Here is an 18,731-nt window from a genome sequence, read left to right as displayed (position 1 = left end):
GTCTTTTTTGCCGGACCTGATATACATGCTGTAAATGTTTCACCTTATGAGTTTCCCCACGTATCTCATTCTCATTGACTTTCGAGTGAATCACATTGATCATTCGAGGTCCACCTGCTTGCGGTTATGGTGCTGGTGGAGGTGGTGCTGCTAGAGCTTGAGGCAGCCTCGCTTGTTCTTCCCTTATCCAGGCCTCATCTACTAGGTCCCTTAAATGACCTTGTCTTACCAGATCTTCCAGATATGCCTTTAGGGCTCTGCACCCCTGAGTCAGATGCCCATCCTCATTATGGTAGGCACAACGCTTCCCTAGACTTCTTTCTATAAATTCGCTAGGAATCTTCTTTGGTGCTCTATAATAGGGCTGATTCTTAATTCTTTCCAAGACTTTGTAAACCGGGATTCGGAACACTGTGGTGACTGCCTATGCAGCCCTCAGTCTCGTTTCTTGTCTGTTAAAGTTTGTATTATCTCGGTCTCGCTTTGGCGAGCCGTTCCTTTTCTCTTGCTTTGACGCTTTTGTCCCCGGCGTGTCTTCCTCCGCTCTCGCATACTTCTCGATCTTGGCCACGAGTTCCTTCATACTTTTTGGCAGTGTCTTTGCTAGTGATTTTCGAAGCAGACAGTCATTGCTCAGGCCGTTCTTAAAAAACACAATCGCCACCTTTTGGTTGCACCATGGTATTCGATTAAACACCTCATAGTACCTTTTGGCATAAGCCCTGAGGCTTTCATCCTTGCCAATTCTCAAAGCCATCAGGGAGTCCATCCTCAATGACTGTAGTTTGTTTGTCACAAACCTGGCCACGAACATCTTGGTCAGGCCTTCCTAACTCTTCACAGTTCATTTCGGCAACTTATGAAACCAGTCTAATGCAATTTCCCCAAAGGACGAGGGAAACACCTTACACAGCAGCGGCTCGTTCCCGGTGTACAGTGCTATTGAGTTCAGGTACAAGCCGACGTGATAGTTCGGATCAGACTTACTGTCATATATCTGGAATCTCGGCATGTGGAACCTTTTTGGGGTCTCAAATTTGTCTAATTCTATCTAAAACGGCATTCTCGGCTTGACTGGAGAGGTTACCTTGGCATCTTGTTGCTTCCTCTGGAGGTAATCCCTAAAATCCTCCTTGGTCCATCTAGGAGCTCGGCTATCAACGGATTTCAGCCTTTTCGGTACACTACTCCCGGTGTCGTTATGAGTCTTCTTGGACGTCCCTCCATTAGTCGTGTCGAAACAAAACTCCTTTCTTTGAGCATGCCGATGTTCTTTGGTGTAGGCTTCTTTGGCACGATGTGTCTTCCGAGACTCTCCTTTCATCGACTCTCCTCGCTCGACCTCCCGTGAAGGCCGGTGAGAATGTTCCTTTGTCCTGTCATGCTGAGGGACTGTAGGGACTATTTTCTGCCCTCCTTTCTGAGCATCGTTCTTGGCCGCTGGAATTGGCATGTCTTGTAACGGAAATAGTGGTTGCATGACGTTATTTTGCATCATAAAACTGACGACCAATTGTAGGTCTGCCAATTTGTTTGCAATTCCCTTCATCTTGTCGTCCCTTCGCAAGTATCTATCTTTCCATACCTAGAGGTCGTTCTGGTTTTAATACTCGCCTTGGTCTGCCTTCTTTGGTACGTCTCCCTCCTGGCCGACGTCTTTCTCTCTAGGATTATTATCCCAAGGTCCTTCGTTGCAATTATCCTCCTCTATGTTATGGTTAATGTGTTTACCACTTCCAGTAGGGATGTCGTCCCTAATCTTTTCTTTCTGTTTGTCGTTGGCCATCTATTCTCCTTTCTTTCCCACAGACAGCGCCAAATTGTATGTGTTGATTTCTAACCACACTGCCAAACAGGTACTCAGCTGGAGAACATCGACAGGATAGATTGCGCCCGAACAACCTATCATAAAAAGATAAGACTCCGACGGTAGTTCGTTTACCTGGGGGCACTCCGATGATCAAGTCAGTACTCAATTATCTCTCAAAGATAGAAAACAGTACTTAACTCACTAGCCAGGATACAAAAAGTGTACCTTAGACCCACTAAGGTACCTTACTTTTATAGCAAACACTGACCTGATCCCTGTAGAAGCCTAACTTCAATGGACTCTGGCTCAATGCTTATCTTGGACTCTCAAATAGATAGAGATAAACTCCCTAAGGCCTCGTTTGTTTTGGGATATAAGAGGGGGATTGGAATTAGGATAGCTGTGGGTCCCATTTAATGTGCTGTTTGTTTACAGAGTTGAGGAAGGGACTGCTAAGCCGAAGGGCTTAGGATAGGCCTTGCAGATGGGATTTGGATGGGCCTCTAGGACTTGGTATTAGAAAAATAGTCCGACGGACTAGAAATTTTTTATTTATTTATTTTTTACATGTCGGGCATTTTTTTTAACATTAATGTTTAATTTTTTATATTTTTTATTAAGTAAAAATCATTATTTTATTTATTTATTTTTTTCTGAAATTATTTTATTTTACTTTTATTTTTTTAAAATTTTTTACGTGTTGGGCTTTTTTTTGTATTTTTTTATTTGTTTTATTATTTTATATTTATCTTATATAAAAATAATTTAACAATCCCTACACTAACAACTATCATCAAAGCAAACACAATTTTACTTAATCCCCTCACTATTAATTCCCTCACTATCAATCCCCTCCATTCTACCTCTGAAAATAAACGGGGCCTAAGAGCTTTATCTTTATCCAGACTGAGGTCCTTCCCCGTTCTAGGACTCTTATCCCTTATCCGTTCATCTCGGATTCTGGTATCTCCGCATATAATATCGGCTTAGCCGAGATTACCTCGGCTTCATGATCAGGACACGTGGCACCTCGGCTGGCACTTCGATGCCACCCTGGCCACGTGTTGTCATTTACAAAAATATGCCCCCACAATAACGTAATTATCATCTCATAAATTACTATTGTAATAATAACATATATGAGGTGTGAGATTTTTTTAATTAATAAAATAATAGTAATAATAATAACATGTAAGATTATAAACATTTTATAAAGTTTACAATAAAATAATTATAATATTAATATTATTTTTTAGTATTAATATTTTATTTTTTATTATGACTTTGGGCTTTCACCAAGAAAAACGAGAACAAAGCTGCTACAAGGGCTTGAAATTTTCAGGCTCGAATTTGCCCCGAATCCGAAACGACGTTTTTTTTTTTTTTTTTTTTTTCCGTTTTGAAATTTTCTCTTTTGAAGATGAAAAGAGAACAGAAGCAGAAGCAGAAAGAAGAAGAAGAAGAAAAGATGAAGAAGAACATCTTCAGATCATCAACAACCAACATCTTTATCAACATCTTCATAACATCATTAACATCTTCACCAAGATCCAGTAGAAAAAAAATATATATATATCAACATTTTCATCAACAACAACATCAACAACATCTTCATCATCATCACCAAAAAAAAAAAAATTCAGATCATCTACCCAAAAAAAAAAAAAACAAATCAGATCCGATTCAGATTCCGATCACCGCTATCACCGTCTTCTTCTCTTCCTCCTCCTTCTCACCCCTTCTTCTCTCTTCCTCTTCTTTTCTCTTCTCTTCTCTTCTCTCCTTGCTCTCTCTTGCCTCTGTCTGTGTTCAAAGGAAGAAAAAGAAAAGAAAGAAAGAAAAGGAAAAAAAAAATAAATAAATAAATAAAACCCAAAACGATACCAATTTTCAAACGAGAAATAACATCATGACCTGAGGATTTGGTATCACCCCCACATTATTTACGTGGACACACCATTCCAACAAAATAGAACGCCGATAATTGATGAAAAGTGTTTTTTATTTGTTTTTATTTTTTAAATGGATGAGAAAGGCGGTAGGCTCCGTATAATTAAAAAAAATGATATAATTTTATATTTTTTTAAATTATAATTAAAAAAAATTATAATCAAGCAGTAAATAAGACATAAGTTATAACTAAAATAAGAATATAATTAATGAAAAAAATTATATAACTTAAAATGAAAGAAGAAATGACATAATTTAGACATACAGATGATAGGTGTTATGTATTGCAGAATTTTTCTATTAAAATATAAATGAACTAATAAAGAAAACGTTGTTTTTATTTATTTATTTTGTCTTAAAAAGAAAAGGTTCGATAATTACAAAACAATGGTGGTCCAATTGGAACCAGCGTTTATTTTGTCATATTTTTATTTTGTTTAATTTTTTTAACATTACTTTTTATTTTATCTATCTATATGCACAATGGTTTAAAGAGATTCTTAAAACTATTCAAATGTAGTTAGTTTTATATATATATATATATATATATTTATTAAAATAATTATTGTAATAAGCAGTCTATTAGAATACCTAAAATATGATGATACTAGTTATAATAGCTAACAACCGTGATTTATACCCCCAGTGGGGGTCGACCCCCAGTGAGGTGGCGACCCCCTATTCGCTGAAAACACAAAATAAAAAAAAAAAAAAAAAAAAACTGTTTTTTTGAGCCAATCCCCCAGTGACACCTCACTGGGGGTCGACCCCCAGTGGGGGTAGGAAGCATTTCTGAATAGCTAATATATCTTATGTAGAGAGTTCCTCATAGATGCTCTCATATTCACCTTTCCTTTTATTTGAATAAAATACAATTACGTTGGTTAAAAGCAACATTTCGCTATCAATAATTAATGTATTTTTGAAAAGTTAGTTAAAAATGAATTTTTTAATTTTTTTTGAAAAAATATGCAAAAAAATAAAAAGATGATGTGATCCAAAAGAAGTTAAAAAATCAAAAATTAAGGTTTTTACCTGCCAAAACAAGCCAAAAACGCCATTCTCCTATAATTGATATTTTAAGGCTCATTTTTTATGGTTCAAAGAAAAAAAAAAAAGGCTCATTTTTTATTAAATGGATTGGATTTAAGCCTACAGCAAATCAGGCTTTAGTTCAGCCCAAACTTGAGGATAGACCGGCTCAACCCAATCCAAAAATATATGAAAGGGGCTTGAGCTAAATAGTAAGGCTTCTGACTTGGCCCATGAGCTCGACCATTTATGACTCATCATCAATGGCTCAAAATTTTCAAAAAAAAAAAATGTTAGGAATCTCAAATATTTTATTAAATATTTCACATAGATGTAAGACTCACACTATGTGGGTACTACATGGGTCCCACACCTGTGTGAGACATACGATAAAATATTTGATAAAATATTTAGAATTCATCACATTACTCTTTCAAAAAAGTAGCATATTATTCAGCCATTAAATCTAGCAAATAAATTTAATTCATTAATCAATCATTGCCATATTGGATCATTAGGAACATCATTTTGAGCCAGTCTAAAGAATATAAAAAAAAAAAAAATCATTTAGAGAGATGATCAAAAAATCATTTTGATCATAACTAGAATCATTACAATAAAATTAAAATGAGGGATGTTTTGAAACGTAACCAAAAAACCATAGTAAATAAATTTAATTTGGCAAGTTATTGGGCATATTACCTTAATAGTCTACAATCAAATACATAATTAATCACTTGTAAGTGTTGGCTACATATTTTGTATAAGCCAATTACAATTCGACGCGTGGCAGAATAAGGGTAATACAGGAAAACTATTCAAATATTCGATCCTGATCGTACACGTGACAGTTAGTATTAGTTATTACGAGATCTGAGTAGCAGTGGATCAACAAAGAGATGCAAGGTGATGTGGCTTTAACGGTTACTCACATTTAAATTCAAATTTAGGAGGGAAGCTTAACTGCAAGTGATGGCACAGTGGAGCTAATTATAAGGCAACATGATCAGCGATCATGGAGGAGCAGTTCGACGGTTGGAAATGCAGTTCGATGGTCATCCTTGAGAAGTATAAATAGTAGAGAAGGCCCAGAAAAAGACCTCCGGACTCAGATCAAAAAAACCAGTCTTATTCTACTTATTTTCCTTCCAGTTTTACATTTCTAGTCTTGCATTTCCTATTCTTTACATTTCTGTACTTTAAATTCATACACTGCACTTCGTTCATAGGAGTAGTTTCAAGTAGTAGATTGTTGCTGTAAACCTCTACGAGGCTGAGTTTGGATCATTGTAAGTTTTTCATTTTAATGAAATGCTTCAATTGTTCTTTATTTAATTGTTCTCTTGCTTAATTCTCCTAAATCAAGCCACTAGTAAAAGTCCTCTTCATTGAGGCTGAAAGAACTAAAACACAATCATCTGATAATTGGTTGGCAATTAATTTTCAGTAAGAACTGATTGATCCTTGCTGACACGCTCGCAATTACAAAAATAACCTTCAAAAGCCAAAAAGCCAACATATATTTTTGGCACGCCCGGTGGGACTAATTGAAATGGCTAGACGTAGGAGACAAGGAGAAAATGAATGCTTGGAAGAAGGCGTGGAAGGAGAGGTAGAGATACCTAATCTAGAGGACAATGTGATAACACATCTTGTGGAAACTCCCATTTTATCAGAACCTATGGCTGAACAGACCAGCACTTCAGAACAAGTACCACATGTTCATAATATTGGACGAGACCAAGGAATTGGACCATCCACTGTTCCATCTACTCGACCAATAAATCTATGGGGTGGCCTAGTAGATGCCATGGGACAGCAGTTAATGAACACGATGGAAAGGTAGGCAACATCCTTTTTGGATCGAATGAGTAACCACCAACCAACAAACGCAAGACACATGGAGGAAGTTTTAAATGTCCCTCAGCAAAGATTGGCTAGAGATAAACAGCCTATGCAAGTTAATGGACATTCTAATGGTCAAACTAGTAATCAGAACTATGAAAGACCATCACCTCAGTCTTGGTATGAACCTATTTCGAGGCCTATAGCAGGCCAAAATGCCTCAGTACTTAACAATGAAGCCATGCAAATTGGTGGATCTGGCCCAGTACAAGAAAATGGCATAAGAATGATTCCAAATCCCATGTTCGAAGCCATGCCTGGCATGAGGGAGTTCACTAATCCCTTATTCGAATTTATACCTGGGGGGTTGGAAGGTCTTTCTACAAATGGAAGAGACACAACACCTGTTCTAGCATCTTTCGCAGGACAGGCTCAAAGGGGTTACCCACTCCCCCAACAACAACCTGCACCTCAGGGACAACTAGTCCTAAATATACCAGCTTATGGACCAAGAGGACCACAGGCACAAGGTTGTCCATCAAATCCTGTGTTTGTCCCTCCAGTAGTGGTTCAACAGGCACAAATTATGGTCCCTAGGGACCAAATTGCTGACATTGTTAGAGAGATGTATGGACCGATGGCTCGGGGGGTCCAGACTCCTGTGTACAGGAAACCATATCCAGAATGGGTAGATAGGGTACATGAATACCCAAGAGGTTTTAGGATACCAGATTTTGCCCTTTTTTATGGGAATGGAAACCAATCAACAGTGGTGCATATTGCTAGGTTTGCTGCTCAATACGGTGAATTTACTAATAATGACTATATGAAGTTAAGGTTATTCCCAAATTCCTTAACTGGGGGAGCATTTGTATGGTATATTAACCTTACACCTGGCTCTATCCAAACGTGGCAACAAATGGAAGAGGCATTTCATGCCCAATTCTTCTAATCGGAGCCAGAGGTTTCCATGGCAGACTTGGCAAGATTGAGTCAAAGGCCTGATGAGAATGCTACCCAGTTTATTTCCAGATTTAAAAGGGCTCGAAATAAATGTAAAGTCATCTTACCAGAGCCAGAATTCGTGAGATTGGCTTAAAATGGTTTAGAGTTTAGGCTTCGAAAGAAGTTTGACTCAACTGAGTTTAGAGACTTGGTGGAACTAACCTATAAGGTGTCTAGGTATGAAGCATTACTAGAGTAGGAACAAGATTGAAATAATGCATCATACAAGACATACTATGGAGATCCTAACTATGAGATTGATGCAGCAGAGATTGTAGGGAAAGAACCTGTGATCTGTGAGACATTAATTCATAAGGATACAACAATTGACCAACAGTTTAAAAAGAAAGACCTTCATAGGAAATACTCTTTTCATTTAACTAAGGCAGATGACATTTTTAATCATTTGCTTGCGGCTAATTTTCTTAAGTTACCAAAAGGAGTCAAAATTTCATCTCCAGATGAACTTAAAGGAAAAGTATATTGTAAATGGCATAATTCTTGGTCTCACTCGACTAAAAACTGTATTGTTTTTTGAGACAGGATCCAAGAACAAATTCAGAAAGGAAGTCTAAAATTCCCAGCTAAAGCAGAAAAGGCCATGGGGATCGACAATAATCCATTTCCAGAAGTTGGAGAAAGTGCAGCTAATGTTGTTGTACTAGACTTCCAGAATTTATCTCTACAGGAATTGAAAAGGTCAATGTGCAAATGCATGTTGCCAGCCAGGCTACTGTTAAGAAAGACACTAGAAGTCTGCCAGTTGTTGGATAAGGCTCTACAAGTCAGGGAAAAGACTCTGATGAAGAAACACTAGATGATGATTCCTTGGAGGCAACAGTTATCCAAAGAATGTGTCCTAGGTGTAGGTTGAGCTATAAATAGCTGAAAGGGCTCCCGATTGATGGGAAAGAATACTACAGGGATGTGCAGAGACGTCCTAAACCAACCAGTGCTCATAACAAAAGGCCATACCCACCTAGTGTTAGGCAGCAGCCATTAATGGTTAAGCCAACAACTAATAGAATGCATTCTAAAGGCAAGAGGCCTTTATATAAGTCCAGGCCACGTAATTAGTACAGAATGGAAAGCAGTCATTCTGAAAGGAGGTCAGAGAGGGGCTCAGCTTATGGGATCAAAGCTAGAGATTGGCCTTCTAGACCAGCATCACGCAGGACAAAAAGTGGCTACCTTCATCAAAGGTCTGAGTTAGGCCCAAAACATGAAGTCAGGGCCAAGTAGTGGCCTTCACAGCCAGCTTTAAAGATGGCTTCGAAGGAGGAAAGAAACAGTTCAACAGCTGAGTCAGTAAGTTCATGCCACTTGGAGTTCTAGATTGGTTTGTGATGCAGAACAAACCTAGGGAAGTGTCCATCTAGAGAGATACTTTGGATAGTCAAACCTCCTTTAGTGGCTCCAAACAATTGGGTATTGCTTAAACACCCAAAAACAAAGGAACCAGACATGGTCCCCGTAATTTCTTGATCACAAAGGAGAAAGATTCAACGTAGGTACACTCAGTACCAGAAAGACCTGAAAAAAAGTGGAGAGAGCTCTTCATTGGTCTAAACAGAAGGAAAGAAGAATCCAAAGTCAGACCATACTCCAAAACCAACTCTATAAGGCAAAATGGACTGCAGTAGAGGACAGTTGGCCAAAGTTCACTCTGAACTAAAAGCCAGAGAGAAGTCCAGTTTAGCAGGATTGGAAAAGGCGTTGATGGTGAGTGATAACGAGACAAAAGAAGAAGTTGGCCTAGGCCAAAAGAAAGGAATGGTTAAGGAAGAAATGTTCGAAGCCTTCATGGCTGAACAAACATTTTTGGTTGAAAAGCCCGTCGGAAAAGACCATTCGAAGGAGTCTGTTAGTAATGAGGTGCCATAATGCAGCATGGAAGATGCTTTTGAAGTGATTGAACAAGGTGGCCAAGAGGAGAAACAGAAATAGCCGGCCATCCAATTTGGCTCAGTATCAGTGAATATGGTACACATACTACCACATGAATTTCAAGCTGGAGATGAGAACCAAGAGGGGCAAGAAATTGACCCAATTCCAGTCTTTAGCGAAGACTCACAAGTGAGTATGGTGCAAGATAATTCCGGAATGGCTACCCCAATGGAAACTGAATATGAGAGTGAAGAAGAGGTGAGTATTAACCTCTCATATCCTTTTGAGTATCCCTCGAACTCTATGACATAGCATGTCAAGCCTTTGTATATCAAGGCCTTCTTCGATGAGATACAATTGAACCGAGTCTTGGTGGATAATGGGGCAGCGGTGAACTTACTACCGAAATCTTCCTTGAAGAAACTAGGGAAAAGGAACCCCAGGTTAATCCCGACCAGCACAACCATTGCTGGCTTCGCTGGAGACAAACAGATGGCTTAGGGAATTCTGCCCATCAACCTGAGTATGGGAACCAGGGACTGCATGACGGCATTCTTCGTTACCGACATCAATGCTAAGTACAATGCTTTACTTGGCAGAGATTGGATCCACACTAACAAATGCGTGCCTTCCTCTTTGCATCAAAAAATAATGATGGCCTTGGGCAATGGAGAGATAAAGGAAATTGATGCAGATCCTCAACCCTTCATAGCCTGTGCAGACTTCGCAGAGGCCAAATTGTATATTGAGGGAGTGACACCACTCAGTATACTGAGGAAACCAGATGGCTCAGCCGAAGTGATGGTTGATGAGGAGGTGACACACCTGAAGCACTTAGTCCAGGAAAGTGCTGATGAAGAGGTTGTCGTTAAGGATGACGATGATGCCTGGTTGTAGGCAAAGAGATGAAGCACAAGAAGCCAAGTCTTTGGCTCTAATTAAGTTTTCAATATTGGATGTAAAATCAATAGTCCAGAAAGTGCAAAAGCAAGAGAAAGAAGCCATGATAATTGGCTGCACGTAGAAGCAGTAATAGGCCAGAGTTTTGGCCCTTGATAAATACTGTGCATTGGACATTGAAACAAAAGTCCAGGAGATACAGGAAGAAGAAGCCTTATGGACAGACTTTGTCTATGAAGAGGAGGGTAAAGATGTTGAATTAAGGAACCTGGGAGCAGAACAAAGCAAGAAGATTGCTTCGAAGGTAGAAGGAATCAAAGAAGAAGCTTCAGTAAGTTCTCAGATACAAGACCCCTTAGAAGAAGTAAATTTAGGAGAAGGTTCTATACAACAGCCCACCTATATAAGTGCTTGTTTGAATGCTCTGGACAAGGACCAGTTGTTGGTTGTTCTGAGGAAATATAAAGATTGTTTTGCATGGTCTTATAATGAACTATCAGGATTGGATAGGTCATTAGTGGAACATAGGCTCCCTATGAGGCCTAATTTCAAGCCATACAAGCAAAAACCAAAAAGAATGAATCCAGAAGTGGTTCAGAAAGTTAGGGAGGAAATTCTTAGACTACTCAAGGCAGGCTTTATTAGGACAGCCAGGTATGTTGAATGGCTATCCAATATTGTGCCTGTAGTTAAGAAATGGTAAAATGAGAGTATGTTAAATCTAGCAACTCCAAAAGATGAGTATCTTATGCCCATAGTGGATTTGTTGGTAGACAGTTCAGCAGGGCATCAAATTTTATCAATGATGGATGGACACTCTGGTTATAACCAAATCTGCATTGTAGATGAGGATGTCCACAAGACGACATTCAGATGTCTTGGGAATATTGGCACCTTCGAATGGGTTAAAATGCCATTTGGCCTGAAGAATGCTGTGGCTACATATCAGAGGGCTATGAACACTATCTTTCATGACCTCATTGGAGGGTATTTAGAGTGTTATGTTGATGACATTGTAGTTAAATCCCAATCCATGGAGGAGCATCTGTTTCACTTAGAAGCAGCTTTTGAAAGAATGAGAAAGTTCAAGTTGAAACTCAACCCTCTTAAATGTGCTTTTGGTGTATCATCTGGAAACTTCTTGGGCTATGTAGTACACAAGAAAGGAATACAGATTGACCAGAATAAAGCCAAAGCTATCATTGAAGCCAGACCTCCATCAAGTAAGAAAGAATTACAAAAGTTCCTTGGACAGGTTAATTTTCTTCGAAGATTCATTTCTAACACTGCAGGGAAAACTAAAGTATTTTCTTCCTTGTTAAGGCTAAAAGATGAAGAGGAATTTGTGTAGACAGCAAAGCATCAAATTGCTTTCGAAGGAATCAAAGCCTACTGTAGACGTCCCCGAACGCCCTAGGAGGACGAGTCCCGTTCTGTTCGTTTTGGGGTTCACTACAGTTCGGACTCTCAAATTGTCACGGTCCTAAATTTGAACCAAAGAGTCCAAATCTGGCAAATCGTTTTGGAAAATAGATTTTTAGAAAAGAAGTGCCAAACATGGACTGCTTTGCCAGATACAGAGTCGCCACCTAAATATTTTTTATGGGGGAATTTAGGAAATCCTGACTCGGTGCCAAAGGCCACGTGTCCGTCATCACCAAAGTTGCCTCGGCTCGGGAGCTGGGGTACGATTGGGGAAGGTCAGCTATGAGCACCCCGTCTCGCCCGATCCGAAGATCGGCCTCTACTAACCGTGATATCCGTTTTTGAAAACGTTATGTGTTCTTATTCCGGTTATTAGCCTAGAATTACTATGTTATGCGCACAGCAAACAAGTATAGACCAAATTGCCTAAATTGAAACAAAACATTTCATGCTTGTTTTGAAAATGGTTTGCTACTCGCAAGTAGGCTGAAATGTAGGTTTTGCCACCCTTGGGTGGGCTTTAGAAAAGATGATTTTGCCACTATCTAGTGGGCTTAAAACTCACAGTTTTAATGCATTATCCCAATTTAGTTAATTCAACCTCCATCCATAGGCATTCAAGCAGTTATATCACATAAGCAGCTAGCCTCATGGTAATCATGCTGTTATGGCAACACTCACATGCATGCGGTATGCTAAAGCATAAATGCTTACCGAGTACTCCAAGCCAAAATAGAAATTAGTTAGTAATCACATGCATGATCCTAGTTTAAGATGGCTAATGCAACACATGTGAAATGCAACTAGAAATGGGCTCGGCTGTTCTAAACATGGCATGTGAAATGCTACAACTAACACGTATTCAATTTGGAATTGAAACACAATGCAGTTAGCATGATGTGCCGAGCCTGGTGCATGCAAGACAAATGTATGAATGCACGTATGCATAGCATAAGGTATGCTAATTTAAATATGCCCTAGTCTACCATCATAAGCGGGTAAATAAAAGGGAAGAAAGACGTGGGGTTGGAAGACATACACACACTCACGCATATTTATTACACAATTGCCCTCGCTCGGAGGGTCCGAATAAATATTACAGTCCAAATAAATAATGCTAAATTAATTATTACAGAATTTCTAATTAATTAATAAATTAAACATAGAATTAAAGTGGCCACAGCCCCTGCCTCGAAATGCGTGGATGATGCATGCTTGACTCGTCTTGCCCAAAAATCCGTACCAGGCCACTGTTGCCTCTATTTACACTGCCTTGCCCCTCTGAGGACTGCAAAAGTCCAAGGATATGCTCTTTGGATGCTGGGGGGTATCACCGACCAAGTAGAAACGCCACCGGCCGGAGGGGATGATCACCGGCCACTGAATAAGCTATCGGCCAAACATGTTTTGCCGGTCGGCACCCAACACTGCCGGCCGGCCAATTCTTCTTGCTGAAAAGCAGTGTATGGCATGGAATTTTCAAACAAATGTGAGCATGGACACACTCACTATCATGCAATGGACTCAAGGGAGCATGGCCCTCGACCCTCGGGCCATCAATCACGCATTTCAATGCATGATGGCCCAAAAGCCAAGTGTGCAACTTCGATATCAAATGAAATGCAAGCACAAAACACATCAAAGGGCCCCAACCCCTATCATGGTTGATCAAGAGGCAAGGGATGCACGCTCAATGAAATGCAACCTGGGCATGGAGACTAAGTATGCAACATGAACATGCAAATGAGCAATGTATACTAGGCACGCAACCTAAACATGTAAGCAAACATGGCATGCAACAACATGCGATGATGGACTTAAACTAACATGGATAGCTCGCAAGCATGCCAAAATCAGTGGCCATGTGATGAAAATGAGGCAACCAAGATGTATGCAAACATGCACAATGCAATGGCCCTTAGTTTAAGGCACAAAACACAACTCCACAAAGGCATTGAAAGGATGAATTATGGCATACAATGGCATATGTTCCAGCACTGGAGTATGATGCTAAACAGCCCCGAAACATGGAAGAAAGGCACCCGATGCATGAGATGAACCCCGAAACTCGAAACTAGGCACACGAAATGACTTATGGCTATACAAAGCATGCATTATTTGATCATGAAGCATGAAGACAGAACTAAGGCAGTCCCAAAATATGAACATTTCTAGTTCCAAGCATGGCCAAAAAGTGCTAGCAAGATGGACTAAAGTAGCATGCGACTTTGACTAGCAAACATGGTTTACATGGCAAGTGTGTGAGGCATATGTAATCTCACCAAACCAGCAAAAATCAGTGAATAAATCATATGAAAATAGGCCCAAATAACCATTGATATGCAACCATGGTATGCAAAAATAATGAGTTACTTTGGAGGGCCATGCAAGGAGTTATTAAGCACATGCAAGGTAGACATTTAGCATGGCATAAAAACTATGAAAATCAAATATGGTAGTCCTAAAACTCACCAAATTGACCCTGGAAAGTGACTTCAAAGCATGCAAGGTAGGGTCTCTTTGGAAGGCCAAAAAGGCCACCAAACAAGAGAAGGAGAGAGGGGGTCACCCCCCCTAATCTTGGCTCTCAAAATAGTGTTCCAGCCACTGAAAATCCACTGGATTTCAGTGGCTAGAAGGCCAAACAAAGCATGCAATTGGGGCTTAGGTGTAAGGCTCAAAACAAGGGACAATCAAGCATACAAGGAAGCATGTGACCTCAAATAAAATAATGCCCTTAATAAAACATGAAGATGATGTCAAAACAAGCCTTTTTTCAGTTTATAACAAGTCTAAAAAATGAACATAAATAGGGCTAATCTATCATGCAAAAATGGCCCTAAAAGAGAGAATAGAGACAAGGGACAGCAGCTGGCCCCAAACAGAGGAGAGCCCTTCAACAAAGTTGAAGAGGGGCTCAAAAAAAGACATTTCACAGTTTATGACCAAGTCCAAAACAGCTCATAAATAAGCCTAAAATATCACGCAAAAATAGGCCTAAAAGAGAGTTTAAACACAAAGGGGGAGGAGGAGACCTCAAACAGTAAAAGGTCCTTGATCAAACATGAAAAGGAGCTCAAAATATGACTATTTACAATTCAGGTTGGAGCCCAAAAAGTAAGCAACAAAGGCTAAGATTGCATGCAAAATAGAGCAAAAAGAGAGAGAAATGAGGCTTACCCTTGTAGTCCAAACTTCTAGCAGCTTTTGGTCCGAGAAATGGTGTTCCTAAGCTCTGAAAAATAGCCTCAAGTTGCTGGAATGGAGTATAGAGGTTGTAGGCTATGAGTGGTAGTGTAAAGGGGGCAAGAACCTTAGGATTTGAAGGGTTTGGAAGAGAGAGATAGGGAGAGAGCTGAGAATTTTTAGAGAGAGAGGAAATTTTTTTCTTCAAGTTTTATCTCTCTTCTTCTCCTCTTCTCCTCTCCTATGTGAGAGAGCTTGATTGATATAGAAATATATCAATCTGCAGCTCCTCAGAACTCCCACGTCCAGGCATGGGCTGGGGTATGGCCTGGAATGACAGCTGCCAGCTGTCTACAGAGATATCTGTTGAAAACCACACTTGGTCGGCCGTCCATCAAAGTGGCCGACCGGCAGTCAAATTGGCCGGCCGGCCATCACATTTGGCCAATTGAAAATCAAGGTGGCCGGTGGTCAGGAGACTTGGTCGACAGGCTACCCTATTCCCTCACGAACACATTCACAAGCTCTTGGTGCAAAACCAGACACAAAGCAGTCGAGCCGAGAGATTCTGAGGCAAGGCGCGCAGCCGAGGCCTCCGGGAACTCAAGACGAACACAAACAAGGAGGATCACCGAGTGTTCAAACGGTGACGTTCAAGTCTTGAGGACGGTCAAAAATGGGGTGTCTACAGTTGCCCTTCTTTGACAGAACTCGGAAGTCATAAGATGACGGGAGTGAATGTCAAAACCCGGAGACGACCCATTTTTGACAAGGCCGAAGTCTTAGACAAACATACAAAACGGCAAAGGTATGCGCCCGCAGGCTGGGGCAAAATGCAAAAGACAATGCAAGGAGCCGAACATAACTTATGATCATATAAAGAAAGCTGTAACGAAGCATAACATGCGACAGTTTTAAGCTAGCATACACCAAACTACACTACAATGTAGAAAGGATGTAAGAGAATTATGTAATTCTCGATACGTCTCACTCGGAGAATACAATACCTGCGCGGTTCGTCTGGTTGCACCAGCTTCAAATGAACCGTACATACAATATCATGCCTGAAAAGCAAGCAAGCTTAACAGGTACAGATATCGTTAGCAATATGCATAACATGCAATCGAAAGTGCGTGACAACGCAAGTTGAGTGGGACACATAACAATGCTGTGAAGGCACAAACACATGTAAGTAAAGAACACGTGACAACGTGCACAATGTGTATGAAGAAATTTGAACACATGTAAGCAAAGCGTGTAGTCTACGCAAGCAATGTGTATAGAAACTTGAAATTGAACACATGTAAGTAAAGCGTGCGGTCTACGCAAGTAATGTGTAGGGAAAGAAACTTGAAATTGAACACATGTAAGTAAAGCATGCGGTCTACGCAAGCAATGTGTATAAAAAGGAACTTGAACACATGTAAGTAAAGCATGCGGTCTACGCAAGCAATGTGTATAGAAACTTGAAATTGAACACATGTAAGTAAAGCATGCGGTCTACGCAAGCAATGTGTATAAAAAGGAACTTGAACACATGTAAGTAAAGCATAACGCAACAACGCATGCAATGTGTATAAAAGGAACTTGAACACATGTAAGTAAAGCATGCGGTCTACGCAAGCAATGTGTATAGATACTTGAAATTGAACACATGTAAGTAAAGCATAACGCAACAACGCATGCAATGTGTATAAAAGGAACTTGAACACATGTAAGTAAAGCATGCAGTCTACGCAAGCAATGTGTATAGAAACTTGAAATTGAACACATGTAAGTAAAGCATGCGGTCTACGCAAGCAATGTGTATAAAAAAGAAGTTGAAATCGAACACATGTAAGTAAAGCATGCGGCCTACGCAAGCAATGTGTATAAAAAGGAACTTGAACACATGTAAGTAAAGCATGCGGTCTACGCAAGCAATGTGTATAGAAACTTGAAATTGAACACATGTAAGTAAAGCATGCGGTCTACGCAAGCAATGTGTATAGAAACTTGAAATTGAACACATGTAAGTAAAGTCTGCAGTCTACGCCAACAATGTGTATAAAAAGGAACTTGAATACATGTAAGTAAAGCATAACGCAACAACGCATGCAATGTGTATAAAAGGAACTTGAAAATTGAACACATGTAAGTAAAACATAACGCAACAACGCATGCAATGTGTATAGAAACTTGAAATATGGTAAGGACCAGTTATTCATGATGTTAAAATGCCAAGCACTGTAACATGGTATAATTGAAGTGATTTGTGGAATTCACAAGATACGAAAAGGATACGGGAAGGGACGTTCCTTGCGCGTACCGAGCATCGCTCATAGAAGACACGGCTTGAGGTCAACTCGAAAGCCTACTAATGTTCCGAAAGTGTACTTTCTTGCATTGTCTCGAGTAATGAAGGCGCCAAACCACATAGTTGACCCGAACAAGGGCGCGGGAGGGGCATTGACCACAAGGGGAGGTTACCAGTATCAATTCCGATACTTTGCTGCCCTACTCTTCTTTTGCTTTACTTTCCTTTTTACTAGTAGTTTAAACACATTGCACTGCCTTAGGCAGGTTTTACCTTTTCAAAAATGTGTATTTTGCAAAACACATGAGGGAAATGAAACAACCATTTTATTCAAAATGATGTTACATTTGTGCTTCCTATGCATCGCATCGCATGGTATCACATAACAATGTGAATGAAATTGAACTCGGTTTGAAAATTGAGCATTCGCATCGTGATAATCAGGTAGTGAACTGACTTACAACTCGATAAGCAAAGCAAGGAAACTCAATAAGCTAGCCAAGTGCGAGTACAACTCGACAAGCAACAAAGACTTAGAAAGAGTGAAATACAACTCGATAAGCAAATTTACAACAACTCGATAAGCAAATGGGCGTGACGCCGCAAAATCCATCATCGGAGGGCCTTGGAAGTGGTGGCATTCCCCAAATTCTCAGCATGTTTCAACATATAAACAGTTCAGGGAGCAAAGAGGAAGACCACCGGCCACGGGAGAAAGCCACCGGCCTCAAGAAACGGCCATCGGCCTGAAACTTTGATCGATCGGCCAAAAGTGGTGGTCGGTCGGCACTATATTTGGCCGGCTGGCCATGAATGAAAGAATCACCAGAATGTTGACACCTGTCCTCCACTCAATCTTATCCCCTAAAAAGGCCTCAGCTTCGTAGTTCTACTCAATTCAACACTGATTTGCTCGAAATGGAGGGATTTCTTGCCCAGAATCTCTCGTCCTGGATTAACAACTTGGACGGCTCGGACAAGCTGAATTTCCGAGGTTTCGGCATAAATGCACTATTCACTCTGAGTCACACTCCGCTGCACTTTCCGTTTCTTCATGCCGCAGCGAGGTTTTGGAACCCGATGACTCATGTCTTTAGCTTTAGCGGGCAAGAGGAATGCCCTACCTTCGAAGATTTTCAAGCTTTAATGGAATCCGAGCGTGACGAGTAGATCTTACCCCAGCTTAACTTTGGTCATGTTCAGACCTTAGGATGAATGTGTGGACTCACTATGTATGACGCTCGATCTCTTATTTGTGACGGAATGCTAGATATTCGGAGTTTGATTTATCAGTTTTCGGATACCGGTGACCGCGGCGACCATCATTGGCAAGGCTTTCGGCGACATGCTCTCTGTTTGTGCATGCTATCTCATTTTCTGTTTTCCTCAGGCTCC

At 40.2% G+C, this 18,731-nt stretch overlaps 1 long non-coding RNA gene across 1 annotated transcript in view; it reads left to right on the top strand.

Moving 5' to 3' along the window:
- Positions 1–6,127, top strand: part of LOC145800970 (uncharacterized) — a 28,433-nt gene extending 22,306 nt beyond the window's left edge. Inside the window, exon 3 of the long non-coding RNA XR_014341655.1 lies at positions 5,743–6,127. This is a non-coding gene — a long non-coding RNA (uncharacterized LOC145800970). The remainder of the gene's footprint in view (positions 1–5,742) is intronic.
- Positions 6,128–18,731: the final 12,604 nt, after the last annotated feature.

This window comes from Camellia sinensis, chromosome 10 (assembly GCF_055761805.1).
Source record: "Camellia sinensis isolate YWXY chromosome 10, ASM5576180v1, whole genome shotgun sequence".
Taxonomy (NCBI): Eukaryota; Viridiplantae; Streptophyta; class Magnoliopsida; order Ericales; family Theaceae; genus Camellia; species Camellia sinensis.
The sequence above is the reverse complement of the archived record's forward strand: the minus strand, read 5'-3'. Positions and strand labels throughout refer to the sequence as shown.